General features: G+C 46.5%; 1 protein-coding gene and 1 pseudogene across 4 annotated transcripts in view; both read left to right on the top strand.

Moving 5' to 3' along the window:
• The window catches only part of LOC120046789 (rhotekin-like), a 137,471-nt gene extending 114,717 nt beyond the window's left edge, over positions 1 to 22,754 (top strand). For all 4 annotated transcript variants that reach the window (XM_038992546.1, XM_038992339.1, XM_038992478.1 and 1 more), the window contains one exon: positions 22,649 to 22,754. The gene's annotated coding sequence lies outside the window, so the exon portion shown is untranslated. The remainder of the gene's footprint in view (positions 1 to 22,648) is intronic.
• On the top strand, positions 1,662 to 22,679 carry LOC120050375 (annotated as a pseudogene).
• Positions 22,755 to 23,321: the final 567 nt, after the last annotated feature.

Genomic DNA, 23,321 nt, shown 5'->3' with positions numbered 1-23,321 from the left:
GGTTTCTTAAATATGTTTTAGCTCAGCGATAGCACACCTGATTCAACTAATGATCAAGAGCTTAAGTAGTTGTGGGGACTCCCGAGGTACTGGGGTTAAGAAACACTGTCATATTTTATTTTTTTACTAGGTAAGTCAGTTAAGAACAATTTCTTATTTTCAATGACGGCCTAGGAACAGTGGGTTAACTGTTCAGGGGCAGAACGACAGATTTGTACCTTGTCAGCTCGGGGATTTGAACTTGCAACCTTTCAGTTACTAATCCAACGCTCTAACTACTAGGCTACCTCATGGGAAAGAGCATTCCAACGATCACACAACTTAATATTTATCTTAATATTACATAATAAACAAGATTAATTTTCCAGTCTTTAATGAATCCTGTAATAATGGGAATCTCAATATTCTGTCAATCATTGCCTGATGTAATTTAATGGGGGCATTTTGATGAATCATTTAAAATAACATACATTGGATTACATCAGTTTATAATAGACAATACAAGGAAATCCTGTTAATTGAGGGGGTGATTCACATCCCCCAGTCTAACTCTGCAAAAGATTCAACCTGGGGTGCCAGCCTCTTCATGTGGCTAGCAGATGCCACGTGTGTTGGACGCCCGTAGCGCCAATCCGGCCAAGGTCCTCCAGGCAAATGTGGAGAAGCGTGCCGGGCAGGTGCCGGCTCTGTCGATGTACCCCGAGGCGATGTGGTGGAGCCGTTTTGCACCAAACGTGTGATAGTGTCCCGGCATTACCTGGTCCACCTGCTCACTATCCACCAGCCCCACCAGGCGCTCACAGCTACTGACGTAGTCGCTGACCCGGCTGGTGGGCAGCCAGTCGACCATGGCTCCGTCATAGACCACGTCCCCGCTGAACAGCATCTTGTTGTCCCCGTCGTGCAGGCAGATGCTTCCCCGGGAGTGGCCGGGCATGTGCAGCACCGTTAGCTGCCTGTCGCCCAGGTTGATGACATCACCTGAGGGAGAGCAAGGAGAGAGAGACGGGGAAAATGGACTCATTGAGCAATAAGATATTCCAACTGCATTGCAGCACTGACACAGCAGAAGTGTATTGACTGGCGCACAAATTACACAGGGATAGGACGCTAGGTGGGGAGAGTTTGCTCCAACTTTGCCAAGTGAGCAGCAATGAGTGAAAATGAAACAAGACGGGTCAAAAGACCTGCTATGATGAAGAATATGGTTCAGGAGTGTGTGTGTGTGTGTGTGTGTGTGTGTGTGTGTGTGTGTGTGTGTGTGTGTGTGTGTGTGTGTGTGTGTGTGTGTGTGTGTGTGTGTGTGTGTGTGTGTGTGTGTGTGTGTGTGTGTGTGTGTGTGTGTGTGTGTGTGTGTGCGTGCGTGCGTGCTTGTTTGTTTTAGACGTCTTCATGGGTCCAAATTCCAAAATGGACCTGGAGCTTTCCCATCCGGACCTGATATGCATCTGTTTTTTTTTTAAATATAGAGATCGTTCCAAACGGACCTGAGGACAGCTAGAGCCGTTCCGTACAGACCTGGTCGGATCCAGATGCGGTCCTTCTCCTTTAACTTTTAATTCTGTCATTTTAATTCCATCTTCCATTGATTCGTGTAGATATCTTCAAACTTTTGCCACACACAGAGCGAGGCTCTACGGCTGTAGCTTATTTAAGCAATAATGCCCAAGCAGGTGAGGTATATGGCCAATATACCACGGGCTAAGAGCTGTTCTTATGGACACAGCGCTTAGCCGTGGTATATTGGCCATATATCAAAGCCTCAAGGTGCCTTATTGCTATTATAAACGGGTTACCAACGTCATTAGAGCAGTAAAAATAAATGTTTTGTCATACCCATGGTAAACGGTACGATATACCACAGCTGTAGTCAATCAGCATTAACGGCTCGAACCACCCAGTTTATAATGCCGCTTTGATGACTCATGATTGGTCAACAACAAGCTACACGCTCCACTCTTGTATTTGTATTTATTAAGGATCTTTTCCTGGGGTGCAGCAACATTAAGGCAGTTATATACAAAAACTAAATATTACATGACTACATGTCATAATACTTTTCACAACACATTAAGTGTGTGCCATCAGGCCACTACTCTAGTACCACATACAATACATGACCAAATGTATGTGGACACCTGCTCATCGAACATCTCATTCCAAAATCTTACTCATTAATATGGAGTTGGTCCCCCCTTTGCTGCTATAACAGCCTCCATTCTTCTGGGAAGGATTTCCACTAGATGTTGGAACCTTGCTGTGGGGACTTGCTTCCATTCAACCACAAGAGCATTAGTGAGGCTGGGCACTGATGTTGGGCGATTAGTCCTGGCTCGCAGTCGGCGTTCCAATTCATCCCAAAGGTGTTCGATGGGGTTGAGGTCAGGGCTCTGTGCAGGCCAGTCAAGTTCTCCCACACCGATCTCAACCAATCATTTCTGTACGGACCTCGCTTTGTGCACGGGGGCATTGTCATGCTGAAATAGGAAAGGGCCTTCCACCAAACTGTTGCCACAAAGTTGGAAGCACAGAATCGTCTAGAATGTCATTGTATGCTGTATCGTTAAGATTTCCCTTCACTGGAACTAAGGGGCCCGAACCATGAAAAACAGCACCAGACCATTATTCCTCATCTACCAAACTTTACAGTTGGCATTATGATATCGGGCAGGTATGTTCTCCTGGCATCCGCCAAATCTAGATTCATCCGTCGGACTGCAAGATGGGGAAGCGTGTTTCATCACTCCAGAGAACGTGTTTTCACTGCTCCAGAGTCCAATGGCGGCGAGCTTTACACCACTCCAGCCAATGCTTGGCATTGCGCATGGTGATCTTAGCATTGTGTGCAACTGAGGACAGACTATTTTTACACGTGCTGCACGCTTCAACAGTCAGTCGTCCCGTTCTGTGAGCTTGTGTGGCCTACCACCTCGCATCCGAGACGTTGTTGCTCCTAGACGTTTCCACTTCACAATAACAGCACTTACAGTTGACCGGGGCAGCTCTAGTAGGGCAGACATTTGACAAACTTGTTGGAAAGGTGGCATTCTATGACGCTGCCACGTTGAAAGTCACTGAGCTCTTCAGTAAGGCCATTCTACTGCCAATGTTTGTCTATGGAGATTGCATGGCGGTGTGCTCAATTTTATACACCAGTCAGCAATGGGTATGGCTGAAATAGCCAAATCCACTATTGAAGTGATGTCCACACACTGTTGTATATATAGTTTATCTACAATACAAAATCCATGTGTATGTGTGTGTGTAGAGTGTGTGTGTTATCATGTGTGTATGTATCATGTGTATGTGGGTGTCTGTGCCGGTGTGAAAAGCAAGAGCAGCAGCATAAATTATAAAATGTAGGCGCTCTCTCTCTCTCTCTCTCTACTGCAGCAGTCACGGTTCTCCTGGCCCTGCCCCTCCCTCTCCTGGCCCTGCCTCTCCCTCTCCTGGCCCTGCCTCTCCCTCTCCTGGCCCTGCCCCTCCTTCACTCCCTCCCTCTCCTGGCCCTGCCTCTCCCTCTCCTGGCCCTGCCCCTCCTTCGCTCCCTCCCTCTCCCTCTCCTGGCCCTGCCCCTCCCTCTTCTGGCCCTGCCTCTCCCTCTCCTGGCCCTGCCTCTCCCTCTCCTGGCCCTGCCCCTCCTTCGCTCCCTCCCTCTCCCTCTCCTGGCCCTGCCTCTCCCTCTCCTGGCCCTGCCCCTCCTTCGCTCCCTCCCTCTCCCTCTTCTGGCCCTGCCTCTCCCTCTTCTGGCCCTGCCTCTCCCTCTCCTGGCCCTGCCTCTCCCTCTCCTGGCCCTGCCTCTCCCTCTCCTGGCCCTGCCCCTCCTTCGCTCCCTCCCTCTCCCTCTCCTGGCCCTGCCCCTCCCTCTTCTGGCCCTGCCCCTCCCTCTCCTGGCCCTGCCTCTCCCTCTCCTGGCCCTGCCCCTCCTTCGCTCCCTCCCTCTCCCTCTCCTGGCCCTGCCTCTCCCTCTCCTGGCCCTGCCCCTCCTTCGCTCCCTCCCTCTCCCTCTTCTGGCCCTGCCCCTCCCTCGCTCCCTCCCTCGCCTACCCCTGCCCCTCACTCCCTCCCTCTCCTGGCCCTGTCCCTTACACTCTCTCTCTCTCTCTCTCTCTCTCTCTCTCTCTCTCTCTCTCTCTCTCTGTCCTGGCCCTGCCCCTTACTCCCTCCCTCTCTCTCTCTCCTGGCCCTACCCCTCGCTCCCTCCCTCCCTCTCCTGCCGTTGATTTTGCTAATTTATTAAAAATAAAAAAACTTAAATCACATTTACATAAGTATTCAGACCCTTTTATCATTACTTTGTTGAAGCACTTTTGGCAGCGATTACAACGTCAAGTCTTCTAGGTTATGATGCTACAAGCTTTGCACACCTGTATTTGGCGAGTTTCTCCCATTCTTCTCAAGCTCTGTCAGGTTGGATGGGGAGCGTCGCTGCACAGCTATTTTCAGGTTTTTCCAGAGATTTTCCATCGGGTTCAAGTCTGGGCTCTGGCTCGGCCATTCAAGGACATTCAGAGACTTGTCCTGATGCCACTCCTGCGTTGTCTTGGCTGTGTGCTTAGGGTCGCTGTCTTGTTGGAAGTTGAACCTTCGCCCCAGTCTGAGTTCCTAACCTGCTCCAGAGCACTTTTCATCAAGGATCTCTCTGTACTTTGCGCCTTTCATCTTTTCCTTGATCTTGACTAGTCTCCCAGTCCCTGCCACTGAAAAACATCCCCACAGCATGATGCTTCCACCACCATGCTTCACCGTAGGGATGGTACCAGATTTCCTCCAGACATGACATTTGGCATTCAGGCCAAAGAGTTCAATCTTGGTTTCATCAGACCAGAGAATCTTGTTTCACTGGTGCCTTTCGTGTGCCTTTTACTGAGGAGTGGCTTCTGTCTGGTCACTCTACCACAAAGGCCTTATTGGTGGAGTCCTGCAAAGATGGTTGTCCTTCTGGAAGGTTCTCCCATCTCCACAGAGGAACTCAGGAGCTCTGTTAGAGTGATCATCGGGTTCTTGCTCACCTCCCTGACCAAGGCCCTTCTCCCCCGATTGCTCAGTTTGGCTGGACTGCCAGCTCTAGGAAGAGTCTTGGTGTTTCCAAACTTCTTCCATTTAAGAACGAAGGAGGCCACTGTGTTCTTGGGGACCTTCAATGCTGCAGAAATGTTTTGGTACCGTTCCCCAGATATGTGCCTCGACACAATCCTGTCACAGACAATTCCTTCGATCTCATGGCTTGGTTTTTGCTCTGACATGCACTGTCAACTGTGGGATCTTATATAGACAGGTGTGTATGTTAAATGATTAAGCATCTTGGTGTCTGCGTGCCGGAGGGGAGGCAGAAGGGCGTAAGGGCATATTTACAACTTCTTCCTGACTACTCTATGCCCCGACCGACCCACGCCTCACCGCACAGAGACACCAGAACGCTTTCAGGGATACACTCCACTAATGGGCCCACGAGAGAGAGAGAGACACACACACACACACACACACACACACACACACACACACACACACACACACACACACACACACACACACACACACACACACACACACACACACACACACACACACACACACACACACACACACACACACACACACGTTTGCCCTCTCTCTCCCATAAACACAAACGCTCTTCTTCACAGTCATTGTCACATTTAAATTGAACTGTCACACTTACCCTCTTGTTACAGTCTCACTCCACACTCAAAGACCAACCCTGTTCCAGTCAGTAAAATGTCCTAACCCATCTCTCCCTCCCTCTCTCTCTGCCTGCAGGACAGTAACATCCAGAAGAAGATAGACCATGAGATCCGGATGCGTGACGGGGCCTGTAAGCTGCTGGCTGCCTGCTCCCAGAGAGACCAGGCCCTAGAGGCCTCCAAGAGCCTGCTCACCTGCAACATCCGCATCATGGCCTTCATGTCAGAGCTGCAGAGGATGAAGGAGGCCCAGGTCATGCAGAGGGTCGCACTAAGGTCAGAGGGTAAACGGGCAAGGCAAGGGGGCGGGGTAGGAACTTAGAGGCGCATAAATGGAGGTATACCCATAGGGTGAAGGGTTTAATGTGTTCTAAGTGTGCAATTGAGCAGGGTTTACAATTAGAATTTCCGTTGTCATCCTCTTCTTTCTGTCTCTACTAGGTCAGCGGATGCAGGGCCCACGGACGACAGACTACCCTGTAAAGGAAAGGTGGCCATCTCAGGTAGGCCCCAGGTGTGTGTGTGTGTGTGTGTGTGTGTGTGTGTGTGTGTGTGTGTGTGTGTGTGTGTGTGTGTGTGTGTGTGTGTGTGTGTGTGTGTGTGTGTGTGTGTGTGTGTGTGTGTGTGTGTGTGTGTGTGTGTGTGTGTTTACCTATGTAAAGGAAAGATGCATGTCTACCCAATAGCAGAGCTTCATGTAGTCCACTTCATCAGCCCCAGGCCCTGACACCCTGTCTCATCTCCTATTATGCCATGCATATGCTGTCCGTCATGCTGAGGGGGGCAGGCTCATGATAAGCAAGATCGTCTCTGGGTCTCTTAGCCACCCCCCAAGGAGGACCCCGCACTAGGGAGGGGTGAGGGTATGTGGGTTATGGAAAGGGGTGAATTTAAAGGGTGAGTGGGATAAGGGGTTAGGCTGGGTGTAAGGGGGGAGAGGGAGGACTGGGTTTGGGGGGAGAGGGAGGACTGGGTTTGGGGGGAGAGGGAGGACTGGGTTTGGGGGGAGAGGGAGGACTGGGTTTGGGGGGAGGGAGGACTGGGTTTGGGGGAGAGGGAGGACTGGGTTTGGGGGGAGAGGGAGGACTGGGTTTGGGGGGAGAGGGAGGAATGGGTTTGGTGGGGAGAGGGAGGAATGGGTTTAGGGGGGGATGGGTTTGGGTTTGGGGGGAGAGGGAGGACTGGGCTTGGGGGGAGAGGGAGGACTGTGTTTGGGGGGAGAGAAGGAATGGGTTGGGGGGGATGGGTTTGGGGGGAGAGGGAGGACTGGGCTTGGAGGGAGGACTGGGTTTGGGGGGAGAGAAGGAATGGGTTGGGGGGATGGGTTTGGGGGGAGAGGGAGGACTGGGCTTGGGGGGAGAGGGAGGACTGGGCTTGGGGGGAGAGGGAGGACTGTGTTTGGGGAAGAGAAGGAATGGGTTGGGGGGGGGAATGGGTTTGGGGGAGAGGGAGGAATGGGTTTGGGGGGATAAGGAATGAACGGGTGAGGATGACGTTAGGGGGGGAGGGAATGAGGGGGTGAGGATTTAAACATTTTATTGTTTAAAGAAATTATGCAAAAGAGGTGGCAAACAAGTTATGCTGCTCAGCTGATTGGTTGACATATTGTCAATGGAGAAATGTTGTGACTAAACTTAACACAAAGAAAAATAACTTGTATTACCAAATAAAGATAAATTACATAAAACACAATGGAAAAATACTTTGGAGTACCTTAAATGATACCATGGGCAGAAAACCTAATTAATCTCCATCGTTCATTGAAGGTGATGGGTCATTTATAACAAAACCTTTCGATATTGCCAATCATTTCAATGACTATTTCACTACTAAAGTGGAAACACTCAGACATGAAATGACAACATTGAACAGTGAACCATCATATTTTTGTATAAAAGATCTAATAATGAAAGAAGAGGATTGCTGTTTTTATTTTGGTCAAGTCCGTGTGGGAGAGGTGGAAAAGCTATTGATGGGAAACTGTTGAGAATGGTAGCAGACTGTGTTAAAATATACTCAGCAAAAACAGAAATGTTCCTTTTTCAGGACCAAGTCTTTCAAAGATAATTTGTAAAAATCCAAATAACTTCACAGATATTCATTGTAAAGGGTTTAAACACTGTTTCCCATGCTTGTTTAATGAACCATAAACAATTAATGAACATGCACATGTGGAATGGTCGTTAAGACACTAACAGCTTACAGACGGTAGGCAATTAAGGTCACAGTTATGAAAACTTAGGACACTAAAGAGGCCTTTCTACTGACTCTGAAAAACACCAAAAGAAAGATGCCCAGGGTCCCTGCTCATCTGTGTGAACGTGCCTTAGGCATGCTGCAAGGAGGCATGAGGACTGCAGATGTGTCCAGGGCAATAAATTGTAATGTCTGTACTGTGAGACGCCTAAGGCAGCGCTACAGGGAGACAGGTTTGACAGTTGATCGTCCTCACAGTGGCAGACCACGTGTAACAACACCTGCACAGGATCGGTACATCTGAATGTTACACCTGCCGGATGGGTACAGGATGGCAACAACAACTGCCCGAGTTACACCAGGAATGCACAATCCCTCCATCAGTGCTCAGACTTTCCGCAATAGGCTGAGAGAGGCTCAACCGAGGGCTTGTAGGCCTGTTGTAAGGCAGGTCCTCACCAGACATCACGGTAACAACGTTGCCTATGGGCACAAACCCATCGTCGCTGGACCAGACAGGACTGGCAAAAAGTGCTCTTCACTGACGAGTTGCGGTTTTGTCTCACCAGGGGTGATAGTCGGATTCGCGTTTATCGTCGAAGGAATGAGCGTTACACCGAGCCCTGTACTCTGGAGCGGGATCGATTTGGAGGTGGAGGGTCCGTCATGGTCTGGGGCGGTGTGTCACAGCATCATCAGACTATTTACACAAATATTTACAAATGTTAAGTTTGCTAAAAATAAACGCAGTTGACCGTGAGAGGATGTTTCATTTTTTACATGTCATTTAGCAGACGCTTTTATCCAAAATGACTTAGTCAGGCGTGCATTTCTTTTTTTTAAAATGTATTTATGGTCCTGGTATTCGAACCCACAATCTTGGCATTGCAAGCACCATGCTCTACCAACGGAGCCGTATTACCACCCCTATTTGCTATATCTTTAACCAAACGTATAGGAGAGTGTGTCCACAGGCATGGAAGGAAGCTAAAGTAATTCCACTGCCTAAAAATAGTAAAGCACCCTTTGCTGGCTCTAACAGCCGCCCAATCAGTTTGCTGCCTATTCTTAGTAAATTGATGGAGAGGATTGTGTTTGACCAAATACAATGCTATTTTTCAGACAAGTTAACTACTGACTTTTGTCGTGTCTTTGGCTATGCCGGATTAAGTGATATGACATGCTATTCTATAAAATCCTTTCTCTGTAATTAATATTACCTGATTGAGCTAATCATGTAAATGTAATTAACTAGAAAGTTGTGGCACCACGAAATAATATTTATAGAGCTGTTATCTTCCGAATAAACTCTTAAAGACCTAGTAATATTTTACATCAATGGCAGTCAATGTTAATCGTCACATTATTTCAGTCTCATCTGAAAGTTGTAAATTCTTGGTTATCTTCACGAACCCTGGCTAACAAGTTGAATCAGCAATACAAAATTGGGTTTAATTATTTATTTACTAAATACCTAACTAATCACACAGAATTACATATACACAGAATGAATCATACCTTGATTACCAATTATGTCATAAAGGAAAACGTCCCTGGTGGGTTGGGTTTGAGTGAAAGAGCGGGAAGACTGAGGAACAAAGGGAGAAGCTGTGCTATCGTAAATACAATATCCTATGCATTCTAAATTACCGCCCATTTGGAAAAGGAAAATGCAATAAATATTTACTCTGAGCTGCGCTTCAATAGGTTGGTGGTAGATGGAAGGCCGTGTTGCCCAACAGAGTCCTTTGTCCTTTGAAGAGTGTCTCTGGTGGTGAACGGGATACGTTGTAGTGTCGTCGTTGTGTGGTAGACGGGATACTCTGTCTGTCCTTTCCTAGCCCACATTTACAGCTGCTGTTGCTAACTCAACGGCTAGGATGTCTCACTTCTTTAGTGAATAAGAGTTCAAAGTTCATACCATTCACAACCAAAGCTCACGCTGAGGTTGGCTTAGTTCTGTAGTTGACATGTTAGTCCTTTTTAACGTATGGACCGTCGTCCTCGGAACAGGAGGTTACATTTTTGTCAAGGGCTTTAAATAGTGGAGGGAGAAGGGTGTGTTTTCATAGTTTTATAACCCATGTCTCTTCACAGGGGCGGGCCACTGATTAGCAGAGCCCTAACCTTATGAAAACCCAAATCTCTCATTTGGAAGCTAAAATTACATTTAATCTTTTCACCAATAATTTTAAATTCAAAGATTTAAATTGCTCAACAATTCCATGTGAATCTGATAACTCTGTGTAGACTTTCCACTGTAGAGTTTGTCATCCTATCATTGATGAGAATGTCTCAGATGACAACCGAACTGACATCATATTCATTAAGTACCAACGCATATGTTCAACTGGTCGGATTACGAAAATATGGTACATTTCCCCCCAACTTCTTTGATGTTCCCAGACTCTGTTTAACAAAGGCTATTCAAGAGTCCCTCTGTAGAGTCAAGAGAGAGAGGGAAGGGAGAAAGTTATTTATGGGGGGGGGGTCATAACCTTACCCACAGGCCAGTGTCATGACACTTTCATCATGGGTATAGAGGGCACTCAACTACTACTGCACTGACTTAGATGACTGATGATTGGTTAATGGTAATGGATAATAAGTTGGAGCTATATTGTTAGGTTTCAGTGCAGCCTTTGATGTTATTGATTATAAATAGAAAAAACAAACTTGCAGTGGCTTTACATCACCTGTCATCACATGGTTGGAGAGTTATTTATCCCCCCCAAAAAACAGAGAATATTATTCAATGGAAGCTTCTCTGACATCAGATATGTACAGTGCGGTGTCCCTCAGGGCAGTTGCCTTGGAACGTTACTCTTCTCTATTTTTACAAATTATTTGCCACTGGTCTTACACAAAGCTAGAATGAGTATGTATGCGGCTGATTCCACACTCTACATGTCAGCACCCAAAACCAGTGAGCTCACTGAAATTTGTGTTTGATTCAAAATATTTAGTACGTTGACATGCACAGTAATAATTCGATATTCACTGATTATGTCAGTAGGCAGATTATGCAATAGTCATGTAAACACCTTATTCTACTTATCTTAATCGGCGTACGGTCAAAATCGAAATAAGCATCTGCTGATTAAAACACCTGGTTTTCTGGGCAATCTTTTGAATTATCAGGACGTGTAAACATCTTAATGGGCATTCCAGTGGTGTATCTGATCTGCCAGCACCGGGAGCTCAAATCTCTCTCTTTAGCGCGAGTGAAGTGAGTTCGGAACTGGATGTACATGTCTTAGAAGTAGTTTCACAAACAAACATATATTATGTCCGAAACTCAGAACAAATATGCTTCCCAAAATAACATGGTCGCTGTGGTAGAACGTTTAGTTTGATTGGCAATTTTCGGCATTGATCAGAGTGCCATCAGGTAGCCTGATTTCAGATGTGTCCATGTAAACAGGATTATTAAAGAAATCGTTCTTCTTCCAAAGCATTAAATGTTATAATCAAACTATTATATTAATCTGAGTATCCACAATAGTCTCATTATTGTTTGCATGTGAACATACTCCTACTCATTAAAGGGTGTGATCATTGCGCAAGTTGAGGAAGCCAAACTTCTAGGTATAACATTGGATGGTCAGTTATCATGGGCAGTGGTCTGTTATACAATATATTTTTTAGACAAAAGTCAACTGTACTAGTTGTTCAGGCTTTGGTCCTATCTTGATAACTGTCTGGTAATATGGTCATGTACTGCAAAGAAAGACCTAGCAAACCTGCAGCTGGCTCAAAACAGAGCAGCACACCTTTCCCTTAACACACCATCATTTTTTGTTGTTGTATTGTTGTATAATGTTTTAGTTGCATTGTTTGGATATCGTTGTATTTTACATTTGTGTGACTTTCCTTGTCTATCAATGTTTTGTTACTTGCCATGTTTTTTGTGGACCCTACGAAGTGTAGCTGCTGCTTCGGCAAAAGCTAATGGGGATCATAATAAACTAAACGAAATAAAAGGATGAGGGTGGGAGTAGAAAGGAAAATAGGTAATTAAAGGATTATGATGAACTGCGCTGGCTCAGTGGGAGGACAGGAGGACAGAGGGCTCTGAGGCCTGTCTGTCTGCTTCGGACTGCTCTCAGATAGAGGGGCACACACACACACAAAGGGAGTGTTGAGTTGATGAACAGAAGTTGTGACTTATCATTGATTGACTGGGTAGACAGAAGCCATTTAGCTAGTAAGCTCAGTTCAGAGCATGGACTATGTTAGACTAGACATCCACTGTACAGAAATTCATCATACACACACAAGCGCGCGCACACACACACAGATCACACACCACACACACACAGATCACACACCACACACACACACACAGATCACACACCGAGTGGCATTATGACAGTGACTGCCTGATGGAGGAGATAAAGATCAGGGATCTGTGTGTGTGTGTGTGTGTGTGTGTGTGTGTGTGTGTGTGTGTGTGTGTGTGTGTGTGTGTGTGTGTGTGTGTGTGTGTGTGTGTGTGTGTGTGTGTGTGTGTGTGTGTGTGTGTGTGTGTGTGTGTGTGTGTGTGTGGTACGTGTTTCTGTGTGTGTGTGTGTGTGTGTACGTTACATTTGTGGCTGATTTCACTGTCACTCTGACTGTCCTTTGTCATTGCAGACCTGCGGATCCCTCTCATGTGGAAAGACACAGAGTACTTCAAGAATAAAGGAGGTGAGGAGTCAGTGTGCAAGAACTGGTGTGAATAGACTCATCAATGTGCTATTATCCATTTGCTTTGATTTTGTGTGAAGAGATGTGATGTGAGTCAACTGAGTGAGTGAAGCCATGTGAATCGATTCGAATTTGGGTAAAGTGGTATCCACAAAGCCTCCAGGGTAGGAGTGCTGATCTAGAATCAGTTTAATCTTTTAGATGATAATGAATAACATTACATGGACAGGTGGGAGATCGGATCCTATGTCAGCACTCCTACTCTGAGACGCTTTGGGCCCTGGGCAAGAAAACTCTTAATGTATTAGAACTGAAGCACTGAACATTTGACCATAACAGTTCATGCTCTTTTAAAAAGACGTGTAGATCTTAACTTCTATACGGCTATTGAAATGTATGTACGTTTCTATTTTTCCCTCTGTAAAGTCAGCAGCTCACTGACAAGCAGACATTCCAACAGTAAGTGATGGGTATGATGGCCCTCGGCTTAGAAACCTGCCGCGCAGACAGCCCTCTTCTGTTCTGTTGTCTTTGTCTGTGCTACTGCAGCAAAGAGGCCTGGATCTGCGTAGGATCTGGTAATTGTAGTTCTAGGTGCTCTTTTGATACTGCTGTGTTCTGGTTTATATTGACTGCTACGTGTTATGGTAAAAAAGACTCCTTGGTGAGGTCTGAAACCCGACTCCTTGGTGAGGTCTGAAACCCGACTCCTTGGTGAGGTCTGAAACCCGACTCCTAGGTGAGGTCTGCATGAGCTAATAGATCTATACGCATACTAATGAACTCCAGGGACAGGAGCCTGGTGGAGCTTAATGAGGCAATTAGTGCAGGTTGTTAAGTGCAGTGGGAAGATAAGGAAGCCCAAGATGGCAAGGACAGAGTGTGTGCTTTTGATACATGCATGCACATACACACCTGCACTCACACTCCCAAATACATTTAGTGTAAAATGATACACTCACACTCCCAAATACATTTAGTGTAAAATGATACACTCACACACCGTGCTGCATGTGAAGAACACTCTTAAAGCTACTTAGGCCAGACTCTCACAGTGCGGCTGTCCAAGTCCAACAGCTGCTAGAGTTGGTGTTGTTCCTCCCAGTCTGGCCAGTGTGACAGCCAAACCCACAATCCTCCAATCATTTACTCTGTAGCCTCCGTCTGTTTAAAACATCCACAGAGGGTGCAGATAGTGCCAGAGGAGTTCTCAAGTGGGGAAATCTAGTCAAATGTCTTCCACATGCTGCTTTTCTCACTTCTCTCTCTCTCTCTCTACCTCTCTCTCTCTCTACCTCTCTCTCTCTCTCTACCTCTCTCTCTCTACCTCTCTCTCTACCTCTCTTCTACCTCTACCTCTCTCTCTACCTCTACCTCTCTCTCTACCTCTACCTCTCTCTCTACCTCTATCTCTCTCTACCTCGCTCTCCCTCTACCTCTCTCCCTCTACCTCTCTCCCTCTACCTCTCTCTCTCTACCTCTCTCTCTCTACCTCTCTCTCTCTCTCTACCTCTCTCTCTCTCTCTACCTCTCTCTCTCTCTCTCTACCTCTCTCTCTCTCTACCTCTCTACCTCTCTCTCTCTCTCTCTCTCTACCTCTCTCTCTCTCTCTCTCTCCCTCTCTCTCTCTCTCTCTCTACCTCTCTCTCTCTCTCTCTACCTCTACTCTCTCTACCTCTCTCTACCTCTCTCTCTACCTCTCTCTCTACCTCTCTCTCTCTCTCTCTACCTCTCTACCTCTCTCTCTACCTCTCTCTCTACCTCTCTACCTCTCTACCTCTCTCTACCTCTCTCTCTACCTCTCTCTCTCTACCTCTCTCTCTCTACCTCTCTCTCTCTCTACCTCTCTCTCTCTACCTCTCTCTCTACCTCTCTCTACCTCTCTCTCTCTCTCTCTCTCTCTACCTCTCCCTCTCTCTGTCTACCTCTCTCTCTATCTCTCTCTGTCTACCTCTCTCTCTATCTCTCTCTGCCTACCTCCCCTCTTCTCTCTGTCTACCTCTCTCTCGCTCTGTCTACCTCTCTCTCTACCTCTCTTCTCTCTCTCTCTACCTCTCTCTACCTCTCTCTCTCTACCTCTCTCTCTCTCTACCTCTCTCTCTCTCTACCTCTCTCTCTCTCTCTCTACCTCTTCTCTCTCTACCTCTCTCTCTCTACCTCTCTCTCTCTCTACCTCTCTCTCTCTCTCTACCTCTCTCTCTCTCTCTACCTCTCTTTCTCTCTCTACCTCTCTCTCTCTCTACCTCTCTTCTCTCTACCTCTCTCTCTCTCTACCTCTCTCAGAGCTGCATCGGTGTGCAGTGTTCTGTCTGCTCCAGGTGGGGGCGGAGATCCACGACACAGACATGGTGATAGTGGACCGGACACTCACCGACATCTGCTTTGACAACACCATAGTGTTGTAAGTCCTATTTGGGTTGTGTTGTATCTAAGGCTGCGTTTACACAATTATTGGCAAAAGAGCTAATCTGATTGGTCAAAATACCAATTAGTGGAAATATATCAGAATTGGGCTGCCTGTGTAAACACAGCCTTGCTGTCTTATCTTTCATATAGAGAGTGTTGTTTGGTCTGTATAAGGGCATGTTTATTTAATGTCATGATTGTATGATAAAGATAGATAAGATTAAGGTAGATAATGGATATATTTTTGAAATCCTGTATCAGTAACTGATACATATATAGTACCAGTCAAAAGTTTGGACACACCTACTCATTCAAGGGTTTTTCTTTATTTTTACTGTTTTCTACATTGTAGAATAATAGTGAAGACATCAAAACTATGAAATAACACATATGGAATCATGTAGTAATCAAAAGAGTGTTCAACAAATCAAAATACATTTTATATTTGAGATTCTTCAAAGTAGCCACCCTTTGCCTTGATGACAGCTTTGCACACTCTCAACCAGCTTTACCTGGAGTGCTTTTCCAACAGTTTTGAAGGAGTCCCCACATATGCTGAGCACTTGTTGACTGCTTTTCTTTCACTCTGTGGCCCAAATCTTCCAAAACCATCTCAATTGGGTTGAGGTCGGGTGATTGTGGAGGCCGGGTCATCTGATGCAGCACTCCATCACTCTCCTTCTTGGTCAAATAGCCCTTACACAGCCTGGAGGTCTGTTGGGTCATTGTCCTGTTGAAAAACAAATGACAGTCCCACTAAGTGCAAACCATGTGGGATGGCATATCGCTGCAGAATGCTGTGGTAGCCATGCTGGTTAAGTGTGCCTTGAATTCTAAACAAATCACTGACAGTGTCACTGTCACCAGCAATGTACCATCACACCTGCGCCTCCATGCTTCACGGTGGGAACCACACATGCGGAGATCATCCGTTCACCTACTCTGCATCTCACAAAGACACGGCGGTTGGAACCAAAAATCTGAAATTTGGACTCATCAGACCAAAGGACAGATTTCCACCGGTCTAATATCCATTGCTTGTGTTTCTTGGCCCAAGAAAGTCTCTTGTTCTTATTGGTGTCCTTTAGTAGTGGTTTCTTTGCAGCAATTCGACCACGAAGGCCTGATTCACACAGTCTCCTCTAAACAGTTGATGTTGAGATGTCTCTGTTACTTGAACTTTGTGAAGCATTTATTTGGGATGCAATTTCTGAGGCTGGTAACTCTAATGAACTTATCCTCAGTAGTAGAGGTAACTCTTGGTCTTCCTTTCCTGTGGCGTTACTCATGAGAGCCAGTTTCAACATAGTGCTTGATGGTTTTTCCGACTGCAGTTGAAGAAACGTTAAAAGTTCTTGACATTTTCCGCATTGACTGACCTTCATGTCTTAAAGTAATGATGGACTGTCGTTTGTCTTTGCTTATTTGTTCTGTTCTTGCCATAACATGGACTTGGTCTTTTACCAAATAGGGCTATCTTCTATATACCCCCCTACCTTGTCACAACACAACTGATTGGCTCAAACACATTAAGAAGGAAAGACATTCCACAAATGAACTTTTAACAAGGAATACCTGTTAATTGAAATGCATTCCAGGTGATTACCTCATGAAGCTGGTTGAGAGAATGCCAAGAGTTTGCAAAGCTGTCACCAAGGCAAAGGGTGGTTACTTTGAGGAATCTCAAATATAAAATATATTTTGATTTGTTTATCACTTTTATGATTACTAAATATTCCATATGTGTTATTTCATCGTTTTGGTGTCTTCACTATTATCCTACAATGTAGAAAATAGTAAAAATAAAGAAAAACCCTTGAATGAGTAGGTGTCCAAACTTTTGACTGGTACTGTACACTGACTGTACAAACCATTATGAACACCTGCTCTTTCCATGACATAGACTGACAGGTGGATCCAGGTGAAAGCTATGATCCTTTATTGATGTCACTTGTTAAATCCACTTCAATCAGTGTAGATGAAGGGGAGGAGACAGGTGAAAGAAGGATGTTTAAGCCTTGAGATTATTGAGACATGGATTGTGTATGTGTGCCATTCACCAGTTGAGGGTGAATGGGCAAGACAAAATATTTTAGTATGGTAGTAGGTGCCAGGCGCATTGGTTTGTGTTATGAACTGCAATGTTGCTGGGGTTTTCACGCTCAACAGTTTCCCGTATGTATCAAGAATGGTCCACCACCCAAAGGACATCCAGCCAACTTGACACAACTGTGGGAAGCATTGGAGTCAACATGGACCAGCATCCCTGTAGAACACGTTCAACACCTTGTAGAGTCCATGAGCTGACAAATTGAGGCTGTTCTGAGAGCAAAAGGGGCTGCAACTGAATATTAGGAAGGTGTTCTTAATGTTTGTACACTCAGTGTACATTCTGTGTATGTATAAGCATGTGTTTTCGGTGTGTGTGACTGTGTGTGTTTGTATATATTTGTTTTTGCTGTGTGCATGCATTTCTATGCACGTATAACTGTGTATCTCTCCATATGTGTTTGCCGTATCAAGCAGCGAGGCCAGCCCGGGATTTGAGCTGCGCGTGGAGATGTACAGCTGCTGTTCAGAGGAGGACTACTCGACAGGGAGCACGTCTCGGAAACTAGCCAGCAAACTGAGCAGCTCTCTGGGCCGTTCGGCAGGGAAGAAGCTCCGCGTCGCCATGGACCCTGGAGCCTGCAGCCCCATCAGCAACGGAGGAGGAGCCACGCTGCTGCTGCCTCTGCCCACAGTGGTGTGAGTGTGTTTATGTTGTGTACACACGCTACTTCTCTAGTGATATTCACACACCCTGAGACGTATTTCTAGGCATGTAGTGTACAGTCATTCATACAGACACACGTATGCAGTCCTGCAGCGAAACACCCACACAAAGTCACTGACGTAGACACCGACGTGTGTATTTAGTACCACAGTCACACAGCTCACCAGTGCCTCTGCCATGTGTTCTGTTCACAGGGGACCGAAGTACCATCTCTTGGCCCACACCACCCTGTCACTGTCACACGTCCAGGACAGCTTCCGCACACATGACCTCAGCATCTCGGGCAACGGTAGATCACAGTAGGGATGTGGTTTATCCATGTACAGTAAATATGGGTCAGACTTCTCTTTCTCTCCCTCCCTCTGTTTCAGTACCTCTCGCTCTCTCAGCCCTCCACACCTCTCTGATTCAGAGGGGTTGGGTTAAATGCAGAAGACAACATTTTGGTTGAATGCATTGTTGTGCTACTGACTAGATATCCTCTTTCCCCATGTCTTTCTCTCTCCATTTATCCCAGTCTCCCTCCCTCTCCCAGCCACGATGTTAGCTGTCTGACAGTCATTGTCAAGGTCATAGTAATAAATTGGAGTCAGTGCTGTGTAAAACTCCAATGATGAGGTGTACAGGGGAGTAGACACCATGACATGTGCTGCTGCTTAATTCATTGCCCCTTACTTACAGCTGTAATAAAGTTTGATGGGCACTCCACTGTTGTTCGGGGCTCACCTTGCAGCTGTGACACTTTATTCCCTGCTATTGTGTGTGTGTGTGTGTGTGTGTGTGTGTGTGTGTGTGTGTGTGTGTGTGTGTGTGTGTGTGTGTGTGTGTGTGTGTGTGTGTGTGTGTGTGTGTGTGTGTGTGTGTGTGTGTGTGTGTGTGTAGATGTTTCATTCCTTTCTCTCTCTATCCCCCTGTCGTTCCCTGTAGAGGAGTGTTCACACTGGGTGCCTCTCTACGGCAATGTGTGTTGTCGCCTGGCTGCCCAGCCTCACTGTATGACCCAACAGATGATGAGCGGCTGCTTGAAGGTCAAGGTGAGGGTGTCTGTGTGTGTTTGAGAGGATAGCAAGGCATGTCTCTCTCTCTCTAATTAGCGTCTCTATCTCTCACAGCAGTTTGGAGGTGACCCTCAGAGTTGGACAAACGTCTACGGCGTCCTTAAAGGGACAAACCTTTTCTGTTACCACCGGCAAGAGGATGTAGAGGCTAACATAGAGCCGGCTTTTACCATTTCCATCAATAAGGTCAGTGGATGGAGAAAAAAAACGTCCCACATACGCACACTCTCAACATGAAACAATAAAGCATGCTAGCTGGTGGCCCCTGACCCACAGCAAAAAGTCCTCATTCAGCTTCAGACAGAGACAGTTCTGTAGAATCATGCATCAATCAGCAGCTCTGACTGCTCTGCTCTCAGGATCAAGCTGAACCCAGTGAGGCGGAACAGGGCACTGCTGCCACCTACTGGTGGGGATGGGGAAATACATTTGGAGTACTGTCTTTAGGGTGTCACAATAATATCTCCTTTCTCCTGAAATGTACACTCGTTTACTACTTCCCAAAGCATTGGATTGGTGGAGGCAGGGGCTACAGGAAGTTTCCACCCATTATACCAGTCATTTCCTTTCAAATTAGTGAAGGGAAGTGAACATGTGCACACTTTGGGAGGAATGAGAGACAATTGGGACGTATTTAACTAGGCAAGTCAGTTATGAACAAATTCTTATTTACAATGACGGCCTACCCCGGGCCAAACCTGGACCATGCTGGGCCAATTGTGCACCGCCCTATGGGACTCTCAATCACGGCCGGATGTGATACAGCCTGGATAGCTGATAACTGGGACAGATTCATGCTTGAGGTTACTTGAGTGGACTTGGCATATATGTCACTCACTGCTCTGTGTGTCAGTAAGTGCATTCACGCACTGTGAGTTGACGAGAAAATAAATGCTTTGATGCTTAAATTCATCTTTTTGGGGGGGTTATTGAATCATTTGGTCAAATGCAACACTATTAGCTGATTGTGTGTGTGTGTATCCGGTGTGTTAGAAGACGAGAATACGGGCGTCGGAGAAGGACCGCCACAATAAGGCCCAGAGTATCTGTATCAGTAACCATTATGGAGGAGAGGAGGTGACACACACACTCTCAGCAGACAGTCGTGAAGACACACACCGCTGGATGGAGGCCTTCTGGCAACAGTTCTATGACATGAGTAAGTAGGCTGATCACATGATTAGGGGCCTGAGTTCTTCATTGGTGAGCTCAGGGGAAAACTCCTGGCCCTAGAGTAGACATACACACCCTACACTATAGGTCCTGATATGCTCTTGTTCATGTGCTCATTGACTCCTGATGTGTCGTTAGTGGTTTTCTCAGGTTGATTGGATGTTGGAAGATGACTGACAGTTTCCTTCTTCCCTGCAGGCCAATGGAAGCAGTGCTGTGACGACTTAATGAAGATTGAGCTGCCATCGCCCCGGAAACCAACCCTGGTCACATCGAAACAGGGTTCTCTTTACCACGAAATGGGTAAGACAGCGACCCAAATTGTCCATAATACTTTTTATATGATTCAGTAATATGTTGTGGACACTTAGACTTGAGTTTCTTTCCGCTTTTATTTATTAGTAATAAATCTAGAACATATAGTAATTTGTTAGTTAGTTTATAAGTTTAGGGTTACAAAAATCATAGCTTAATAATAGGTTAATAGGTTTACAAAAACAAATACATTTAAATATATACGGAACAAAAATATATAAATACAACATGCAACAATTTCAATGATTTTACTCAGTTACAGTTCATATAAGGAAATCAGTCAATAGAAATAAATAAATGAGGCACTAATCTATAGATTTCACATGACGGGGCAGGGGCGCAGCCATGGGTAGGCCCACCCACTTGGGAGACAGGCCCAGCCAATAAATAAAAAATCCCGGAAAAAATGGCTTTATTACAGACAGAAATACTTCTCAATTTCATCAGCTGTCGGGGTGGCTGGTCTCAGATGATCCCACAGGTAAAGAAGCCGGATGTGGAGGTCCTGGGCTGGCGTGGTTATACGTGGTCTGCAGTTGTGTGGCTGGTTCAATGTACTGCCAAATTCTCTAAAACAACCTTGGAGGCGGCTTATGGTAGAGAAATTCTCTGTCAACAGCTCTGGTGGACATTCCTGCAGTCAGCATGCCAATTGCACACTCCATCAAAACTTGAGACATCTGTGTCATTTTGTTGTGTGACAAAACTGCACATTTTAGAGTGGCCTTTTATTGTCCTCAGCACCAGGTGCATCTGTGTAATGATCATGCTGTTTAATCAGCTTCTTGATATGCCACACCTGTCAGGTGGATGGATTATCTTGGCAAAAGAGAAATGCTCACTACCAGGGATGTAAACAAATGTGTGGGCAAAATCTTAGAGAAATACGTTTTTTGTGCGTATGGAACATTTCTGGGATTTTTATTTCAGCTCATGAAACATGGGACAACACTTTAAATTTTGTTCAGTATATTTCCAGAGGATATAGTCCCCTTAACCACATGCGTGTTTCTGACTGTTCTAACAGTGGTGGTACATATGCATGAGCTCTCCATCGGACTCTACTCTGAGCTGCCTGCCACCACACTAGCACACCAACCAACCTCTATGCATAATGGATGGAAGTGTTCTTTTCTCTGACGTGCTGACTCTCTCTCTCTCTTCCTTTATCTCTCTCTCTCTTTGTGTTTCTCATTCCTTCCTTTTTGGCTATCACCTTCCCTGCCACTCTCCCTTGTTCCTGTGCTCAAATTACATTTCCCCCCTTTTTCCCACCATTATCATTCTATTCCCATCATTGTTAATTTTACACTCCAATGGAATTCTAATATTCATACATTCTAAATGAACTCCTTTTTACCGCGTTATGCACATCAATTTATTCCCCAAATCATGTATCACAACTTTATTTCACCCTGCCCGTCAATGCACATACCTGCCCCCCCCCCCTGGACCCTAGCCCCCCTCACCATCCCGTCCTGTGAGGGTATCTTGCTGCAGGATAATGCTGTGTCTGCTGAGATTCGTGCTCTGCTCTCCTCCTATTACAACGACAGGTGAAGTACCAGTGGGGTCCACTCACACACTGCAGTATTGAACCTGAGCCCACCCCCCCTTCAACTAGCATCACCAAGTCTAGGTCTAGCCTCTCTGAACTGTATTCCACTGTCTCAGCGTTATTAGGACGGTCTGTCCGACCACAGTAATGACTTTCCTCTGTTCCTCCTAGTTATTGACACCTCTGATGACATCAGTACGGTGACGGACATCCTGGCGCGGCGGATGGAGGAGCTGGAGCTGAGGAGCCAGCTGGGGACCTCTCCTCCCTGGATGTCCCTGTTCGAGGAGTCTCCTGGTTGCCCCCGCACCCACAACCGCCTCCCCCACAGCCCCTGCGCTGCCCCCGGCCCGGCCTGCTCTCCTCAGAAGCCAGCCTGACCTCGGACAGCGACAGCCCCTGCAGCACCAGCCCTTGCTCCCGCTACAGTGGCTGGGCAGAGCCCCTCTCCCTCTCCTCCCCCTCCTCACACTTCCGCCCCCGCACCCTCTCCCTGGACGCCAAGCTCAGCACCCTCAGGGGCAGGGGGTATGGAGGGGTGTTACAGTGCTCCTGTCAGCCCCCCTCCTCCTCCTCCCTTGCCCCCATCCCAGCCCAATGCGTCCCCCAGGCCACCCTGTCCTGCTCCAGCTCTACCTCCAGTAACAGCTCCAGCGAGGGCAGCCACAGCCCTGAGTTGTCAGACGGCACCCCTTTCTCACGCCCCTCTTCGGCCCGTCAGAGCCTCAGGAACTTGAGGGCTAAACTGGACCCCCGGAATTGGCTCCAGAGCCAGGTATAACCCAGCTCAGACCCCACTCATCTAAACCACAGAGCCAGGTATAACCCAGCTCAGACCCCACTCATCTAAACCACAGAGCCAGGTATAACCCAGCTCAGACCCCACTCATCTAAACCACAGAGCCAGGTATAACCCAGCTCAGACCCCCAGATCACCCAAGGTCCTGGTAAGAACTGACAGGAAGGAAGCCCCCACTTCCTCTCTGATGAAAGGGCGTTGGTATTAACTGGAATGACTTCACTCTAATGACAGGAGAATTGTGAATTGTCAGTGTATGGGAATGTTTAGTATCTGAATGTGGTCAGAGGGTTGTTGGTGTAACTTGTGATCTATTCAAATGGCTAGACCCACTGTCGCCTGTAATAGCAATTAAATCCTGCCAGAAAAAGTCCTCTGAAACTACTAATACACTGATTTGCTTATTGCATGATAGTGCTCGAAGTCGAGGAATGTGTTGTTTCAGATCTTTAAACTTCTCAGAAAGTGAATGAATTTTGAAAGCTCAACTTAATGCAACTGTGCTCCCATTAATTTACTGTGCTACTTGTTACTACTGTGATAACATCAGGGTCACTTCCTCGCTGGGTTTCCAGAACTTCCCCTACATTCATTAACACATTGTAGGCCTAATACACATCAACCAATATTTGAGTTCACCAGGACATTC

Source organism: Salvelinus namaycush, chromosome 1 (genome assembly GCF_016432855.1).
Source record: "Salvelinus namaycush isolate Seneca chromosome 1, SaNama_1.0, whole genome shotgun sequence".
In the NCBI taxonomy this organism is placed as follows: Eukaryota; Metazoa; Chordata; class Actinopteri; order Salmoniformes; family Salmonidae; genus Salvelinus; species Salvelinus namaycush.
The sequence above is the reverse complement of the archived record's forward strand: the minus strand, read 5'-3'. Positions and strand labels throughout refer to the sequence as shown.